Genomic DNA, 21,070 nt, shown 5'->3' on the forward strand with positions numbered 1-21,070 from the left:
AACAAACATTATATTTCATATATATTGCTATATATCATATAACCTAAGCAATATTACATAAATTATTCATTTCCTGCCTTTTTTAACAAGAACATCTTTAGTAAACCATCACTTGCTACACAGGCAATCATACATTTATATAAATGAAAACAAACCACACAGACACAATCCTAGTTGCAAGCATTTTGCATCACAAACCATACTGGCACACTCCGAGTTGCAAACATTATACATCACTTATAATCTACCAAATCATTTTTAATCAAACTTTACATAGATTATTTAAGTCCTGCCTTCTTTTAAACCTCATTCCTCCCCTGTATGTATGTTTTCCATAATTCACATTTTTTCCTATGTAGTTTGCTCGTACCCTTTTCTAAAGATCTCAGTTCTATTTGTTTTATCTCTGTTACCATATTTACTACTTCCAGTGTAGTTGGGTTAGATTTTGATTTCCATATTGTAGTAATTTTTTTTGGCAGCCACCATTATTAGACCCAGCAAGGCCTTACTATGTCCAGGGCCAGTGTTAGCATTTTGGGGGCCCCCAGCAAATGTCAAGTTGAGGGGCCCCTAGGCACTTCAGTATAAGTATCATCCTGTCAATGTCACACCTCCTAAGAAACTTTTTAGTTTGTACTGCAAACCTTTAGGAGTAGTATGCACAGACAGACCATAGCTACAAGCTGTTACATTACAACAGGCCGATATACCACACTTTGTTGACCTGTCTAACAAAGGGGCACTTAGTTACTGGCATTTAGTTGCAACAAAGATACATTACAACAACTATATGTGCAGGTCTGGACTTAAATGACGTGATGACTAGGCCTACTGTTTCAACACCTCCTGCACATCCTCCAGTCCTCTCCTCTAACCCCCCCCCCCTTTGGGCTCCCCATACCATGCACATTATTTTTTTCTTTCTTTTCTTACATTTTGCCTTACTCTCAGCTTTTTCAAGAAGCCATAACTTTCTATATGCTCTGAACTGCATTGTAAAGTTTTTTTTTTTTTTTACACAAAGTTTTCATTCAATAATGGCTTGAACACAAATTATTATTAAGGAAAGAAATTCATTGTTGCTGTTCAGTTTTCGTTTTCTTTGCATCCTTTCAGCATACTTTTCCTGACCAAGACAGCACAGTAATAGCCATTTAGGAAATAACTCAATTGAGCTGGTGCCCCCAAAGCCATAAGGGTTATATATGTGCCCTGGGATACATTTTAGAGGATTTTCTCAGCATTTTACTCCAATGGTGGCCTAAACAAAAATCATGCAAAATAAAATAATTTCAGTCTTATTTTTTTCTTTCAAGGAAGACATAAGTTGTGCCCAAGGCTTAACGTTAAAAGCTGACAAAATAGTAACTCACAATAAACTAACAAGGCAGTTGTGGGACTACATAGGTATTATCTGGGAATATTGCCTCCTTTCCTAACCCCCTCCCCCCCACAAAAGACAGCCACTGCCTATACATCCCTCTGGTGTTAGACTAGGATGAAAGCAAAGGTTTAAATTGCCTTAGCCATATATTTCAAGTGATTGTTGATGTATGTGTACATAGTATGCTTCCTCACCCCTAACCCTCAAAGTCAGCCCCATGTATATGTGCCTGATGTATGATTGTGAGAATGATTTCTGTAATATATTCTAAATTGCTGCTCTTAGACAGTACACCACCCGTACACAAGCTATAGTAACCTTCTTTTTACACTTCTGAGGTCTGTGAGAAACAAAGTAAATAAACAATGACCACACTGTCCTCAGCTCAATCACAAGCTATAATGACTTCATGTGCACACCTCTAAGGTTTGACTGTGATGAAAATTAAAGTTGTAATAACCACACAATCCCCAGCCCCATAACCTACAGCAGCTTTCTGTACACACACATTTGACCAGGGCTCATTTTAGAATGGGTGTGGTTGAAACCAGAGGCTTTATCCTAAAAGGGTCATATCTCAACACTGTTCAGGTTAAACAGCTCAGCCAGAAAACTGATACATTTTTGTCTTCATTTTTCTTCAACCAGCAATAGCTTTTGTGGGTGTCCCCACAGAGTCAAGGATAATTAAGGGATCCCCCAGTATCCATTTATACAGTCTGGTGAGTGGGGGCCACAATACTCCAAGAAGATCTAAGTATATGAATGTTCTGTAATATATCTTATGTCTTACTTTTGAAATATAATTACTTGTTAAGTAAATTTTTTACTGACACCCAGAAGAATAATGTCTGTGTCCTGGCATTACTGGGTATATGCACAGACAAAAATCAGTGATATTTTTGCACACACACAAGCATAAGCCACAGCAGTCTTAGTTTTGTGGTTATTTCAGGAAATAGCAATACATTGTGCAACACTGGTACTGCCACACCAGTTCAGTAACTGCTGTTTAGCAGTTGTCAAACAGCAGCAGGGGTAAGTCACTTATTTACCTCATTGGGCAGTAATGCATACTGTCACTATCCCATATTTCACACACCTTCCCGGATTTTGTTCATACTTCTGCTTTTTCCTTTGCAAAAAGTTTGATTTGCTGGTAAATCATTCAAGATTACAGTCAATCAATCCAGACATCTGAGTTTTATAATTATTGTACAAAAATACGTGTTGATGCAAAATGTGTTATTCTACTAACTTTTTAAGTGCATTAGAGTAATATTTAAAATGTAATCCTGATTTTGAGCCTTTATTCTATTATTTTTGGGATTGTACTTAGTATAGCTCAATTTCTTTGCTTAAGAATTATCTGGTGTTCTGCTTGTATTTATAAAACTCCCTGAAAGAGAAAACCATCCCTGGTGATCAGCTCTTCTTAAAATCCAAAATTTGCACTGAGATAAGTCACTCTGGGCTGCTGATGTCTCTAGTGCTTACCTTGCTCATGTTCATTATCAACTTCATCCTAACAGGGTCATATCACAGCCCTGTACAGGTTAAAGAGTATAATTAGTAAATTAATACTTTTTTTTCCTCATTTTTCCTCAACCAGCAGCAGCTTTTATGGGGCCCTCCACACAGTCAAAGATGATTAAGGGGGGGCCCTTGCAGCCACGGGTATAGCAGGGACCTAAAGCTGGCTACATAGTTAGTTTTAGTGGAGAAAATGTCCAACAGCAGGATTTAACTAAGACATGGGCACTATGTCAGTAGTAAAATATTTAATGAATTCTGATGCCTGCTACTTGACAAAACACTGTTACTACACCCAGAAATATCTTTGGATTTTAAAGGAGGTAAAAATAAGAGTTATTATTCATGTGGTTTATTAAGTATACAATAATGCTGTACTAGCTTTTGTTGCTTTGACAGGCATGTAAAAAATATCAGGATAAGATAACTTGCTGTGGTTGGGGGCCCCCAGCGACCGCAGGGTTCGCTGGTGCCTAAAGCCAGCTATGACTATGTCTAGGCAATACCGATTCTGTATCATAGCTCAGAAAAATCATGTCCCTCGTCAGACCAATCTGACCACCCAGCATCTCCGACAGTGCATCCAAAGGGAATCCTTAAAGTCCACCAACTCACCACACTCCAAGAAAATGTGTTCCCAATTACTTCTTTCTTCCCCTTCTCACCTCCAGCATTTGCTGTCTGCCTGATTAAAATTTCTCTGGAGTCCACTTGGGGTATAAAAATATTGATGTAAACATTTCCAGGCAAAAATCCTAACTCTTCTAGATTTTGTTGCATATTTGGGAGAGGAGACATACATACATCCTTCCATTATTTCTTTGTGAATTACTTATCCAAGCTCTTTTGCCAATCCTTTCTAACCTCCTCTGATTGATTTTTATAGTTATCATGAAATATTTTATACGCTCTACTAATTATTTATTTTTTAATGGCAGCTTCTGCTCTAGATTCAATTAAAAAGTCTCCCAGTGCTGTTTTTTTTTTTTATTTAGGACACCCTTATTTCTTTATCTTTGCCTATACTCTGATATCAGTCCTTGATAGGGAAGGCAAACTCTAACCTGCAGTCCAAATAAATTCTTAGCATCTTCCCATTCTATCATCTTTCCCTCTCTACTTATTTGCTTCAAATACCTTGGTTCCTTTGCCAGTTTTCTCCAATAAATTCCAGCCCCCTCTTTCCTATTGTCTGTATTTCTAATTGCAGTCATCCCTATCAGTAGAATTTCCTTTATCCATTCCTGTGTTGGTTTAGTTCTTAAAATACTTTCTGCTACTTTATGGATATAATATTCTGTATGGTTATTGTTATTCTCCTTAAAGGCCTGCATCCAAAATCCCAGTCTCTCCTTGTTTCTTGAACTTCCCCCTGTTTCATCATCATCCCTTTCCACTTTCAATGATAGTTTTCTGCTTGTGCTATGTATAGGAGTCTTAACCGTGTAGCTCTGAAATACCCCTTCAAACCGAGTAATCCCAATCCACCCTTTTCTACTGGAAGAATCAACTTATCTCACTTAACTCTTGCCATCTTCCCCTCCCAAATGAAGTCCTTCAGCTCTGTATTAATTGCTATCCACAACTTCTCCTTTACTTAATAAAAATATGCCTGACACGTGTATAAGACTAAAGGGGCTAAAAACATTTTACCTGCTTGTATTTTGCTATCCATATGCATAAAACAAAGCTTCCATTTTTTTAGTTTTTGTTTTATCTTTTGTTTAGTCTCTTCCCACATATACTTGGCTGGCGCACTAGAATACTTTTTAATCTATACTCCTAAATACTTCATTTTATCATGTCCCCATAAATATGGATATTACAGAACCGGGAAGCGTTCCATATACAGAATACAAATAACTGACAGAGAAGCAAAAACCCTCTAAAATTTCTATCCTCTCTAACAGCTCCCGAATAATCTCCACAACCCATTCATAAATTCCTCTCTTTTCAACAGATAGGTGGGAAAGCACAAATGTCTCATTTTTGTTTCATTACCCTATGCTTTTACTTTAGCTATTATTGGTGCATGATCTGATATAGTTATTGGATGAGTATCAAGACCTTCAGTTAAATTCACATGTTCCTGTGAAATGTAAATTCTGTCTAGCCTAGCCTAGCCCAGTTTTATATCTTGGGAAATAATATGTAAATTCACTGCAAACTCCTATTACTGAATTCATATCTTCCATGCCAAATATTTTCATAAATTTCTTCAAAAATCCCTTCTGGGCTCCCCCAACACATCTTCATGGCTGCAAATCCAATTCCAGTTCCCACCTATAAGTAATGTTTTTGCTGAAAACTGATTATTTCTCACAGAATTTTCTTAAGCTCCATTATAACAGTTTTAGGTGGAATGTAAATACATGCCACTGTAATCCTCCTTCCTTGCCTGTAGCCCCTTAGCACTACAAATCTGCCATTATTATATTTTTTATCTTCTTATATCAGTATTGGAGCTCCTCTTGGAATTGATATAAGTACTCCTCTTTTCCTTTGTCCAAGGCATTCTGCTGAATAAGTATCCTGAAAATCTTTCTTTATCAAATTCACATGTTCACTTCTTTCTACGTGTACCTCATGTAACAAAAGTATTTGCACTCTGCATGTTTAATATCATTTACTACTGTTCTTGTTTGTATTTATCCATGAGGCCATTTACATTTAAAACCATTAAAAAAGTATAATTGTATTAAAAAGTTATTATTCCTGCCTTTTATGTATAACACCTTTTTGTTAAATGTGTAGTTCCAGCTTTTGTGTTACATGCATACACTGTTTGGCAAGTTGAACTTTTATACAGTTGTTTCTTGTCATATCCATTTGAACCTATGTCATATCCTATAAAATGTTTTGTTTTATTGAAAGCCTTCAAAAAAAACCCACACCTCCAATACCCCCTAAAACTTATTAACTTAATACCAACACACAAAACTATGTATACCTTCAAATATTGAAGTTTTTCCCTTCTAATAGGAGCAAAAGTCCCAAACTGACGGCCACACTCACAGACTTGAGCCAACCCAAAAGAAATGTCATCCATGCTAAGACACATAAACAGCCTGTGCTTCTACTAAGTGCTGATTAGTTTTGTTGTATCTTTATAGCTCTCCCAGCTGGGAAAAACATTGAATGTTTTCATAGAACATTAACTACTTTGGGTAAGCCCCTGAATGCTTTCAGAGAATATTATCTACCTTGGGACCCCCCCCCAGATGCTTTCACAGAACATTATCTCCTAGCCAATTTCTCTTTTCTTTTTTTTTCTCAGCCAATCACTCTCCAACAGACTATAGCTAGTTTCTCTTTATCAGATTGTTTCCATGGAGTCATGAAAACCAGGCAGCCAGTTTTTCATTATCAGATTGTTTCCATGGAAACATGAAGACCAGCTGCAGAATTGTTACTGAGCATACATGTATTTGCTAGAAAAAAGACTTGTAATATTCAATGTTCTTTTTCATTTACTTGTTGCTAAATCACTCTAAGAACTTTAATCCAGTCATTTCCCCATGCAAGAATGAGAAAAAATCACATTTTTTTTTCTTTTATCATGCTTTTTAGCCAGGCTTTTTTTATATTGCAGTGCCTATATTTCTTAAAACTTAACAAGAAGAAAGAGAGAAGAAGGGAGAAAGAAAAGAAAAAAAGAACAGCAGCACTTGTTTACAAATCCCATTACACTTAAAAATAACTGAAAAAATTACTCTACAGCATTTAAGGAACACCACATGCCAGAAAATTGGTACTATTTAAGGAAAAAAAATACTTAGAGTTATTTTTTCCCTCCTCTTCCCCTCCCCAAATCACTTTTCTGAACATTAATGGCACAAAATAGGGCATATGCTTTAGAGTCCCCCACAAGTTCAACAAATTCTGAAAAAAAAATCAATATTTCCAGATTTTTTTTTGTTTTGTCATATTTCACAAATATAATTATTGTGTTGTAATCTTATATTAAGTTACTGGTTTTATTATGTCAATCTCTGAAATCCTGTCTTTGCTTCATTTCCAATGTACTCTCACTTCTTTTAGTGAACTCTGTTGCTCTCTTCCTTCTCTCCAACATTTTCCATAGAAAATTTTGAAAAGGTTTCACTGGCACAGTCCCTCTGTTGTCTTAATTAATAGAAGAATGAGAAGCAGAATCTCCTTCTGTTTTACAGCTTACTTTTTGTTGAGCAAACTTTTGTATTTCCTCCTTAGCATGTACTTCAAAAAAATATTTTTATCCCTCCAGGGAAGAAAACCCCGAAGACAGCTGGGTACAGCAGTTTGAGTCTCACACCTAAATCTCAATATTCCCTGGACAGTGGAATAAATTTGCTCCTGTTCTGTCTGGTGTGCAGTGTGTGATCATTCTCTACAAACACTCTGCTGTTTCTCACTTTTAGTACTTTGTCCTTCTGCCACAGTTTTGTCAGAATCAACTCCTTCTGCTGGTAGGATTCCATCTTTACTACTAAAGTTTTAGGTTGCTTTCTTATAGCCAGGTTTGGAGCATACACACAATGTGCCCTTTTGACTAACCACTCCTGCTGTGGAATACTGGTCCCGTTGCATATTTCTGCTTTCATAATGTAGTCTGTTCCTTCCAACTTCTTTGGTATAGCTGAAAATCTCAGGTATTCCCTATGTGCTATGTCCTCTAATTCTATTATTTTTTTGAAACATCTCTTCTTGTGCAGTCTTATATTCAGCCAGCCTTTTCTTCATTTTGACCTCTGATTTTTGCAGCTTTATCATCTCATCTGAATATCTGTTTAAATCTTCTTCCATTTTCCAGCCTTTTGTTGCTTGTGTTGTTATGCTTCATCAATGTTTTGTTTAGTTTAACCAGCTCTGCATGCAGTTGTCTTGTATCTTCCTGTAGGTTGTTGGAAGTCATGTCTGAATATTGCATTGCTTTTTGTTGAACAACTGCAGTACTTTCCCCAGTCAGTGTTTCTTCCTCATTTTTTTTTGTAGCTGATTTTTCCATGTCTTCTGTATTTCTTTATTCCTGGCATCCAGGCAGTGCACTTACTAGCCAGTTACTGAAATTTACCTATAAACGCAAGTCTACTGGCCTTCCCTGCTGAGTTTCTGTTTTCACACTGAGAGAGCTAGAAATAAGCTGTTACTCAATGTGCAGCTACTCAATGTGCAGCCTTCTTGGAAGCCTCAGTTTTTATGTTTTTATACACTCAACCCAAATCTGATTCAGCAGCTATAACTTTATTTAATCCTACTGCTGGTAAACATTTAGTTAATTCCAGTCCTACACTTTCTGACAAGGATGGGAAATAATTAACTATGGGAAAAAGTGCATGCTTCAACTTCAGTTTTCAGAATTTTGAATTGCAGGGCTCATATGTTAAGGTTTGACTAATTGCAAAAATATGATGAATGTTTTATCTGCAGTTTCGTATTGTGAGGAAACATCTGCTTTAAATGGTTTAATTTCTTCCATTTTACATTTCACAAAAATGTGTGCATGACTCTGTGTATACATCATCCAGGGCTATGGCCACTGGTACTCATTTGAGGAGGTTTGCCTGGCTATGTTCTCAGAACCTGGTAGAAAGACAAACTGCAAAGAGATCCAAAAATCACACAAGGAATGCTGAGAACAAATCACTTTATAACGCAAAGCTTTCGGGAATAACCCTTTCTCAATACTGAATACATATATAGACAAAGCAACTGCTTTTATACAAGCCTAGTAGTCATGTGACTGCAGCCAAAGTCACATGACTTATTCAAATATGCATTTAAAAAAACATTTTTTAAAAAAACATTTTTTAAAAAAACTACACATATATATATATAGTCACATTTCAAGGTGGTGTACATCAGAAAATACATATATACATTTCCAAAAATACGTATATACATATATACATATGTATTTAATAGAAACTCTAAAAATGTTAAAAATTGTAGAAACATATATATAGACACACACACACACATACATAACATACACTTATTTACCTAAATATGTACACATAATCATATGCATTGAGCTTATAGAAATTTCATTTCATATTACGTTGTAATCCAATAAGGATAGGTTTAATGCTCACTGTGCTGTTAATGCCAGGAGAACTGTCAGCTCCTAAACGTACTATCCACTGATATTCTTTAGTTTCAAGAAAATTATTGATATCACCACATCTAATTGAGGGAACCACCAAATCAATAACCCTAAATCTAAATGTATGTCGGTCCCCATAAGTCTCAATGTGTTTAAACAAGGCGTTCTGGGGACACTGTCTCCTGATTTCCGACTTGTGCTCAATAATCCTGTCCTTAAGTCTACGTGTAGTCTTACCAATGTAGTATGCAGGACATACAGAACATGATGCCATGTAGACCACATTGGTGGTAGTACAAGTAGCTTGTACAGAAAATTTATATGTGTAATGTGTAATCGTGTGCACGTAACTATTAGATTCCACAAAAGTAACCAAGTCAGAACAACAGGAGCAGTTGTGACATGCGTAAGTGCCAAAATTGGATGTAGAACAAATGGGTCTGTCAAAAGACAAATTTAAAGAAGGGCGAAAGTCTTTATAACATAACATACTTTTAAGGCTTTTCATATTTCTAAAACTAAAAAATGGCTTATCACCTAGCAGTTTTGTAAGTTCAGGAGATGCCATTAAAATAGGCCAATACTTATAGATTGTACGCTTAACAAGAGAAACCTTACTTGCAAAACCAGTTACATATCTGAACCTTTGCACATCAGAACTTGCAGCTTGATTTATCCTAATATCAGAATTTGTAGAATAATAATTCCTAAAGTATGGGGCGTACAATGAATGTCTATTAGTAGACACCTGATCCTTCATCTCATTCAAAGTAGTCACTGCATAACCACAATCAACAAAATCCTCAAATGTATCATTTAGCTGTTCATTAAAAATAATATCATCTGTGTTAAGTCTACTCACTCTGATAAATTGAGACTTAATCACACCTCGAAAAACATGTGGGGCATGCATGCTATCCGCATGTACATATCTAACTACATATGTCGCCTTCTTAAAAACAGAAGTACTCAAAGATCCATCCTTAGAAAAAATGTTAACATCAAGAAAGGAGGCCTCTTTACTAGTAATAGTCGATTTAAACTTTAAAAAGGATGTCGTGTTATTCAAGTGTACAAGGTATTCTTCTAAACTATCCCTAGATCCATTCCAAATCAAGAAACAATCATCAACAAAACGTTGATAGAACACAACACGTATATCAAAAAAGTTTTTACCATCATGCAAATTATCCAATTCCCACTGATGTAGTACAAGGTTTGCATATGTATTGGCCACGGGGGTGCCCATGGCAACCCCGTTGACCTGCAAATACGGTTGCTGATTAAAGATGAAAACATTATGGCTAAGCACTAAGTCCAATAATTGACATATGTTTTGAATAGAATCACATGATAATGATTTTTCAGCAGTCAGAAACTTCCTAATAGACTCTATACCATACAAATTAGGGATAACAGTGAACAATGACACAATGTCTAAGGTAACAAATAGAAAATCATTTAAATCCCGTGGTTCACTGTAATACCAATTCGAAAGTTTAAGAAGAAAATCACCAGTATCTTTTATAACATAATTACATTTATCTAGAAAGGGAAACAATTGTTTCTGAAGGTAAACCGAAACAGGTTCGGTTACCCACCCATTGCCAGAGACAATGGGTCTCATAGGAGGGTCTAACAAACACTTGTGTATTTTGGGAAGTCCATATAACTGAGGTGTAGAGGGACATGGTACAGAAAAAAAGTTAAACAATTCTAGACTAATATTGTTATTAAACTGCATGTCATATATATGTAAATTAACATCAGTGATATGCTTCTTAACGTCCAACAAACTGATTTTTTTGAAGGACAGATGGTCCATCAGTAACTTCTCCATTGATAAATTATAACAAACTCTATCCATGATCACAATACTGCCACTCTTATCTGCCTGTTTAATAATGATGTCATTATTCCTTTTAAGATTCTGCAAGGCAAGATGTTGCTCATAAGTTAAGTTATAAGTAAACTTCTTATCATAAATATTAAACTGTTGTCTAAAATCAGCTTCACAGACATTACAAAAGGCAGTAGTAATAGGTGCATTCACAGGTATAAAGGTACTACGTTTTCTAAGAGTATTACTAAAAGCAGTACTGGCATTGAACAAAATTTTCAAATTTAAATTCCTCACAAAGATTTTTAAATCAGTAATAACACCGACTAAGTCTAAATTAGCCATAGGTATGAAGCTCAATCCCTTCGAAAGAAGGGACACATGAGAATCATTTAAAACAAAAGATGAGAGGTTTAAAACGCCTCTTACTACTTGCGGGCATTCTTGCCCTGTCTCAACGGACTGTCGTACTTGCGTTTCATTGAGGGAGTCTCTTGCTTCGTGAATGCTGGTTCCCTTTTGTTTAAAGAGTCCTGCACACGTTCTGGTTTCTCTAGTTGAAACCGTTTCTCTATAAAGTTTAAAGTCGACTGGTGCGTTTTCTTGTTAACTTGCTGCACATCTAATGTTGAATTCAAGGCAACAGTTGATGAAGTGTCCATAGCGGACGCCATTACGGCGTCAGCGTTAGCATTATTAGAAGGGGCGGTAGTTATAACTTCAGTAGGAATTAAAGTGACAGTGTCCTTTTGCATAGAATTAGCGCCAACAGTCAGATTTGAATCAGAAGGCTGAAATACATCCAGCGCCCTAATAGAAGTACCAACAAAAGTTTTTACATTGTAATTTTTATTAGATACTTCCGGAGTTGATTCTCTTGGGTCATTCCTGGGCCAAGAGAAGATATGACCCAATCTGAAGTCATTAATATCTCGAGAAAGTTTTCTTTTTTTAACTAGCTCAAGTTTATCATCTAATTCACGAAATTTACTGAATATATGGTTGTATTTAGGTAACATCTCTGAGAAACATGTAAGAGATTTCAGCTCTTCATCTAATTTAATAATCTCAGTCTTCAAATCTTGTTCAACAGACATAAAGTATTCATTCATTAGTGACATATAGTCTAAACTCAGCTTCAGATTCATTTGCTGCCACCTTTTGAGGAGTTCAGGATACACATTTCCATAAGATGGCATTTTCAATATTCTTAGTTGTTAGAAAAATCTATACATGCTGCTTAGAAAATATATTTACATACATGCTGCCTAGAAAAATATATTTACAATGTGTGCTGCTTAGGAAGATGTGTATTTAAACATTCAAACATATATAAGTTGTGTGATCAAATATATAGAGAAATGTGTGCTTTAGTTAGGAATAAATGTACTTAAATCCATAATAGAGAACAAAGTTTATGTAATGCATTTAATTCTGTCTTACTAGAATAATAGTAGAAATAAACCTGCATATTATTGCTTGAAGCACAAGCTGCAGTGTAATCAGAAATTTGACCTTGGCAGCTTGCAAACACAGCCTGGCTCATGTCTTTCAAGTAAAGATTATTTTGCAAAGTTAGAAAATAATAAATCTGTTCATGTGTATCCTCTTTCCTGCCTCCACCAGGAGAGTAGCCTTGTCGCACTATCTCTGATAGTGCGCAGCTGAAAACGAGGAAGACAAAGAGAGGCATTAAAGAAGACATACATCTATTGTATTCGAACTAATCAGAGAACCTTGAATTGGCTACATCCTCAGGAGGTCATCGTGACTGACCAGGTGTTTGCAAGGCTGTAACATTCTCATGGGAAAAAGACTTCTTTGAAAAACACAATGTCAGCACTTTTACTAAGTTACTATGATGTAAAGACCCTGTCACTGACCACGTCAGTGAGGTGGGCAAAAGCTGATTGTAAATGATATAAAATGGCAAACACTGTATGAATAAACCAGTCAAAATTCTATACAACTTTGTGTATGGTTTTGCCTCTAATGTACATTAGAGCTTTAAGATACTTGAGTTCTCCTGCATTATTGTTTGTTATTGATTGACATTGTTTTGAATAACTCAATGATTTTTACAGTCCGATTCTAACAAATTTATTTAACATTTTGGTCCTAATCGTGCGAATTCCCTTGGTAAGCTGCAGGTCACAGAGTGCATAAGTGCTAATAAATCTGCGCAGGAGAAGCTGCCAAAAGAATGGTTCTTCTTAAAGTGAAAAGACCTCCGACTGAATTGTTGTGTGTAAAGAGGCTGTCCACTTTCTGATCTGTGGCTGAAAAGCGGAAGACTGGGCCCCAAGGAGAAACAATAAGAGCAGGAGGCTCAGGTAAGAAGAATTTCCCTCTTTGTCTTTGTTTTAGATCAGGGACCAGGTTACACTGTGCTATTGCTAAGGTTTGTGATAGCAGGGAGAGAGAGAGTCGAAGTATTGTATCTTGAGTCATAGATCAGGGAATAACAAAGCAAAGTAAACAGTCATTCTAGACACTACTGTGGATATGGGGAAATAAGATACCACGTGGTACAAGAGAAGGGTTACGTAACAGTCTTTTTAAGACATGGGAAATCAGTGCACTAAGAGATCACGAGATCCGCTAACGGATAATGTGAAGCATATGCAATTACAGTAAGCAAATAATGTGAGATATTTTGCAAAATGTGTTAACAACTATAAATTTGATAGTAAACTAGATAAACTTTCACTAGTTAAACTCCTTAAACAAGCTTTAATCTGATGCAGGGCGTCAGGCAAAAGAAAAACAGAAGCTTAAAAAATTCTGAAACATTTTTAGACAACAGAGTGAAAGGTCTAACAGACAGAATCTCTGAAAAATGAAAACTTAGAGCAGACTGGACTTGCATTAATTAATGCATACAACAGGGAAATGAGACAGTAGATGGATATTATGCTAGATTATTAAAATGCTTAAAATAACAATTAAAAAAAAAAATATATATATACATTTTTAAAAGGTTGCATTGCCTCTGTTAGTAGTTTTATTACAAGGCATATGATAAATCACTGAACAAGCAGGCTGCAAGCCTTACTTGAGTATGCTAGACGTACTGAAAGACACCTTAATAGTAAAAAGAAAAAAGGCACAAGTCTTCACTGCTGAAGACGGAGCTGAAGTATTTGTATTACAGTCAGGTAAAAGGGCATCTAGCTAGGGACTATAAACAAAATAAGAAAGCAATAACAGAAGAAAAAGGAGATGTGGACTGACTATATGATAGTGATAATAACCAAAAATCATCAGGAAAGGTTAATAAACAAAAAGAAAGTGTGAATGTAGTAGAGGAATAGAGGAAGTACAAACAGATGTAGAGAATAAAAATCAAAATAAAATTTTAGATTTAGCATTGTTGAGCCGGAGCTCTACCTAGCAAATACAAAACCAGAAGTAACACTTCTGGTGGAGGGAAGAAAGGTCAAATTCCTGTGTGACTCAGGAGCGTCACGGACTTTGATACACCCTCCAAGTTACCAAAACATTCTAAATCACCTGATTATATATTAGTAAAAGCAGCAAATGGACAGCTATACAGGGAACCACTTTCCCATAATATAGCAATAACTGACCCTGTTTCAGGTATGACTCAGAAAAGTAAAATTGTAGTTTCTGCAAAATATCCAGTAAACTTACTGGGAAAAGACCTTGTGCAGATATTTGGCATAGCAGTAGTTCCTACCATGCAGGGTATGGAAGCACAAAGACAAATGAATGCTCTTGTGGTGTGATCAGAGAGTGAAGCCTATTATTGGTACAGCCAGGACCTAGTTATGATTGGTCCAGGGCAGTAACCAAAGAACTGATAAACGTAGCCATCAGTAAGGTACCCTCCCTTGACACTGATCAGCAGCACTTGTTACATTGTACTCCATACTACTGTAGCACACCAGGACCTAATAAAAAATATAAGTAAAAATCCTGCTGACAAATTAATATTACAAACTTTATGCTGGGATACTGAGGGAAACAGTGTAGTAAGCTGTTCATTACCTCAGGAGTTCATGAGATTGTATAAGTCCAATAGACTGCCACATGTCAGCTTGACAAAAAACAAAAGTTTTAAATGGGCAGACTTAGAAAAAAAGGTAACAAAATGGGAAAACAGACTGATTTAAAAATGTCAGAACAAGGGATATAAAAACAAAACTGAATTGGTTGACACAGACACATACAGCTGTACACTTGCAATCTAGTAAGGACAGCTGATTAGCATTTTATTAAAAGAAAAAGAAAAGGCCTTGTGTAAAATTCCAACAACTCTGTGGTCAACAGGCAAGTTAAATGTAGGGCTTATTCAAGCAGCAGGACCAGTTACAATTACCCCAAAGTCAGCTTTTAAACCACAGAAAAAAACAATACATTTTGGAAAAGAATGCAAAAGTAAAAATTAAGCCTATAATAAGCAGCATTACTCAAAAGGAATACTGGTAGAATCTCCTGATTCACCTTGTGATAAACTCTATTTCCTGTTAAAAACAAGTAAACGGGGAATGGCAGATGGTACAAGATTTATAAGCTGTAAATAATGCAGTAATACCTAAAGCACCCACGGTGCCAGACCCACATACCTTGTTAAATGATTTAAAGCCACAACAGAAGTATTTTACTGTGGTAGATATAAGCAATGCTTTCTTTTCAATACCTATACATCCTAATAGTCAATATTGGTTTGCATTCACATTTCAGGGTAAAAGGTATACATACACTCGACTACCACAGGGATATTGTGAGAGCCCAATAATATTTGCACAAAAAAAAAAATGGCTAGCAATCTGGCAGGGTCTACCCCACCAAAAAGTAGTCAAATTTTACTTTATGTAAATGACATCTTGCTAACAGCACCCAGCAGCAGTGCAGGGTGAATACAGTAGCATTGTTAAAATTTTTAGTAATACAAGGACACAAAGTAAACAAAAGTAAGTTACAACTTTGGGAAAAAAAAACACAGGTTAGATACCTGGGATATGTAATATTCAATAAAGGTAAAATACTAGATAGTGGGAAAGAGAAAAGAGGAAAAAAACAGCAATTTTGCAAGCACCCAAACCAACAACTAAAAAGAAATAATGTCTTTCCTAGGTACAACTAATTTTGTTGGAACTGGGTACCAAATTATTTCACAATGGAAAACAAAAGCAGAAATGGCTTTCTGCAGGTTGAAGCAGTTAATAGCTTCTTCATTAGTTTTAAGACTTCCAAGTTATCACAAACGTTTTTTTTTTAGACCATAGATTGTAAGCAATGGTACATGACATCAGTATTAAAGCAACAACATGGGGATAAGCAATGCCCCATAGCTTACTATTCATCACAGTTAGACCCAGTGGTGCAATCTTTGCCTCACTGTGTACAAGCAGTACTTGCAGCAGCAATGGCAGTACAGGCTTCAGCCTCAGTGGTGTTATTCCACCCTCTCACATTGAGAATGCCTCATGCAGTTGCAATAATTCTGCTACAAGAAAAAGTTGCATACCTTTCTCCTGCTAGACATCTTTCATGTATGACCATACTGCTGAGTCAACCTCATATAAACAGTTAGCTTACCTAGACAAGATCTTACAAATATGCCCTTGAATAATGCTGAGGTGACATATTACGTGGATGGCTCATGCAGAAGGGGTCCTACAGGGAAAAATCTGGTGGGGTATGCAGTAGTTACAGACACTAAAAATTTAGAAGCACAAACTTTGCCACACAACTTGTATGCTCAAGCAGCAGAACTGGTAGTTTTGACAGGAGCATGTATTTTAGTAAAAGGCAAAAAAAAAAAAGTAAACATATATACTGATAATCAGTATGCTTTTTCTACAGTGCATGTGTTTGCACAATAATAAAAAAATAGAAGGATGATTACATCCAGTGAAAAATCTATTAATCATGCGCAATTTATTTTGGAGCTATTAGAATCTATTCAGTTGCCTACTAAAGTAGCTATTTGTAAATGTGTAGCTCATACAAAACAATAGGATAAGATTTCAAAAGGTAATGCACGAGCTGATGCAGCTGCAAAGCAAGCAGCCTCAGACTCAGAAACTTTATTTTTAAATGAAAAATTACAACCCTTTAAGATTTTAGATTTAGACATGTTAAAAACAATGCAAATGCTTACTACAAAAGCAGAAAAACAAAACTGGGTAAAACAAGGTGCAATTTTTAAAAATGGACTGTACATTTCCAAAGGAAAAAAACAATATTACCGTCTAATTTATTTAGAAATGCAGCTTTGTTGAGCCATGGGCAGAGCCATGTCTCAACAGGGGGGATGGTACAGTTAGTAAATAAAATATTCCAAACATATGGATACATAAATTATACAATAAAATTTTGTGCAGCTTGTCATACTTGTAACAAGCACCATGCACAAGGAGCATTTAAAAAACAAGCAAGGGAGTTTCCCTACACCACCATATCCATTCCATACTATTTGTATGGACTTCATAGAGTTGAATAAATGTGAAGAAAAGAAATACTGTTTAGTGATCATAGATATGTTTTCAAAATGGGTAGAAGCTTTTCCAACCAGGAATCCAAATGCAGCAACAGTGGCAAAGCCCCTAGTAAAGGAAATAATTCCTAGATTTGGCATACCGGAAAGAATCTATAGTGGCAATGGGACACATTTTGTCAATCAGACAATTCAACAACTTGGGAGATTTTTTTGGGATTTCCTTAAGGAATCACTGTGCTTACCACCCACAGTCAGCAGGACTGGTGGAGAGGTACAATGGGATTTTAAAAAAAAAACAAGTTAAGAAAGTTAATGAGTGAGACTCAGAAGAATTGGATTTGCTGTTTACCTCTAGCATTGCTGAGCATGAAAACAGTAACAAATGTAAAGGGTTTAATCCCCTTTAAAGTAGTATTTGGAAGGGCATATTATGTGCCTCAGTAAAAAGCTCTCATGCCTGCAGGGCTGGAGGCTGACAGTTCACTAGCTAATTAAATAAAGAAACTGTTATAAATAAATCTGTTTTGCAGTTTAACTCTTTTTCAGACAAAAGAACTTTCAGCTGAATAAAAACTTTGTGACTGATACACAAGGGCAAAATGGCCAAGAGTAAAGAAAACAAAAAGCAGAGCAACCCAAGAACTATTGCATAATTATTTTAACTGTGTATTTGTTAACTATAAGTGTGACAATTTTCTCTTATTGTGGTTTTTCCTGCACTCAACCACACAAGTGAAAGTGAGAAGACGTGATGAACTGTTTATAGACTGGCATCCAAATTTTAACACGTACCTGGCCATGAAGCAAGTGTATACAGAAACTATGCACATTTCAAATTGCTGAGTTTGTACAGCTATACCAACAAAATATAATAGACTTTAACGTCCTCTGTCCCTCTGGGGATAAAATAAGACTTTGGAAAGTTTTTTATACAGAAACTGTGAGATCACAGGACAAAATTGCTTTATTTTTACCTGTTCACACAAAAAGGAGTTGTATGTCTCTACAAAGTAATACCCTCCAGGTGGGCTGGAGTAATGGTAATATAACAATGTCTTATAAATGTTACATTAAAGTCAAAAGTGGGGGTACTGTTTGTAATACTAACCATGATTCATATCTGAGTTCCATGAAAACTACATTAAATGCAGTATGTGACAATCCAGTCTTAACTAAGCAATTGTCTATTAAGAATAGAAAAATGTTTCATGCAGGGATAACACGTATCAGTACCAAAGTAATGATTTTATTTGTGGGAAAAAGGCATATAAATGGTTACCTGAGAATTGGTCCGGCAGTTGTTTTTTGGTTTATCTGGTTTCAGCAATAAGACATACTGCAGAATTACCTTTGGGTAAAATATGAAACGTAAGGAAAACAGCTCGAGAATCTGAAGGTCCAGTGAGAAAAAACCCTGTGAATCCAGTTGGTAAAATCGAAGCTGGTTGAAAAGGCCATAATTCAGTAAAAGACAAAAGTAAATTGACTCATATAAACTTGGGCAACAGTGTTATATCCAGGGCAGGAATGCCACCAGCCTATGGAGCAGTCAAATCGATCTGGGAGCTGAGGAAGCTGTCAAAAGTCATGAGCAATGCAACTTTTTCCACCCTAGAATTGGTGACTAATGAACTGAATGCAATAAAACTGTTGTGCTACAAAATCGAATGGCTCTTTACTTCACCCTAGCAGCAAGAGGTGGTACACGAAGAAAAATGCTGTGCGTACATTCCAGACAACCAACATGAAATCAATGATCACCTAGAGGTAATTCAGCAAGTATCAGCAATGACTAAACCAGGCCCAAACCCACTGACGGACTTTTCCAGAATCTGTTTGGGGGGGTGGGGTTCCATCCTATTGAACATTCTGATTGCAATTTGTGTGGTACTGCTCATAATTGGAGCATGTGTCTGCTGCGGGATACCCTGTGTGAAAAAATTAGTTAAAGACTTAGTTGATGTATCAGTGACTAAAACTATGTACCAAGATATGGAATTGAATTTGTTGATACCAAGTGAAAGTCTATCTGAAATATAAAACAAATGACTTACTTAGCTGAGAGTCCTTGAAAGGAAAAGGCTAAGAAATGAAATAATACTGTTTATGTTTCAAATAGCATTAAATGCATTAACAGGAGGGAGAATGTTAGAAAAATCTATACATGCTGCTTAGAAAATATATTTACATACATGCTGCCTAGAAAAATATATTTACAATGTGTGCTGCTTAGGAAGATGTGTATTTAAACATTCAAACATATATAAGTTGTGTGATCAAATATATAGAGAAATGTGTGCTTTAGTTAGAAAAAAATGTACTTAAATCCATAAAAGAGAACAAAGTTTGGAAAGTAGTATATAATGCATTTAATTCTGTCTTACTAGAATAATAGTAGAAATAAACCTGCATATTATTGCTTGAAGCACAAGCTGCAGTGTAATCAGAAATTTGACCTTGGCAGCTTGCAAACACAGCCTGGCTCATGTCTTTCAAGTAAAGATTATTTTGCAAAGTTAGAAAATAATAAATCTGTTCGCATGTGTATCCTCTTTCCTGCCTCCACCAGGAGAGTAGCCTTGTGCACTATCTCTGATAGTGCGCAGCTGAAACGAGGAAGACAAAGAGAGGCATTAAAGAAGACATACATCTATTGTATTCGAACTAATCAGAGAACCTTGAATTGGCTACATCCTCAGGAGGTCATCGTGACTGACCAGGTGTTTGCAAGGCTGTAACATTCTCATGGGAAAAAGACTTCTTTGAAAAACACAATGTCAGCACTTTTTACTAAGTTACTATGATGTAAAGACCCTGTCACTGACCACGTCAGTGAGGTGGGCAAAAGCTGATTGTAAATGATATAAAATGGCAAACACTGTATGAATAAACCAGTCAAAATTCTATACAACTTTGTGTATGGTTTTTTGCCTCCTAATGTACATTAGAGCTTTAAGATACTTGAGTTCTCCTGCATTATTGTTTGTTATTGATTGACATTGTTTTTGAATAACTCAATGATTTTTACAGTCCGATTCTAACAAATTTATTTAACATTAGTCCACGAGGGACTATCCCCATTTTGAGGTATGCAGAGAAGCTGAACCTCTGCCACTGAAAACGTTTATATGAACCGACCTTACGTTCAAGCAATGCAATTTTATAATTAAAAGTATCAATGTCACCTTTAGAAGAGTTGTCCAAATTGACCTGCGTTCCATTTTCAGGAGCCATAACAGGAACAAAATCCAACAAGGGATTAACTTCTTGCATGAACAACGAATGCAATGATTCCATACTTCCAATAGTAGGTAACAGGCTGCAAAAAGAGGCTAACAAATATAGTTACTCAACAGTCCAGCAGAGTAATACTAATGGTAGAAAGACAAACTGCAAAGAGATCCAAAAATCACACAAGGAATGCTGAGAACAAATCACTTTATAACGCAAAGCTTTCGGGAATAACCCTTTCTCAATACTGAATACATATATAGACAAAGCAACTGCTTTTATACAAGCCTAGTAGTCATGTGACTGCAGCCAAAGTCACATGACTTATTCAAATATGCATTTAAAAAAACATTTTTTAAAAAAACATTTTTAAAAAACTACACATATATATATATATATATATAGTCACATTTCAAGGTGGTGTACATCAGAAAATACATATATACATTTCCAAAAATACGTATATACATATATACATATGTATTTAATAGAAACTCTAAAAATGTTAAAAATTGTAGAAACATA

Source organism: Protopterus annectens, chromosome 10.part0 (genome assembly GCF_019279795.1).
Source record: "Protopterus annectens isolate FY-2018-M chromosome 10.part0, PAN1.0, whole genome shotgun sequence".
Taxonomy (NCBI): Eukaryota; Metazoa; Chordata; order Ceratodontiformes; family Protopteridae; genus Protopterus; species Protopterus annectens.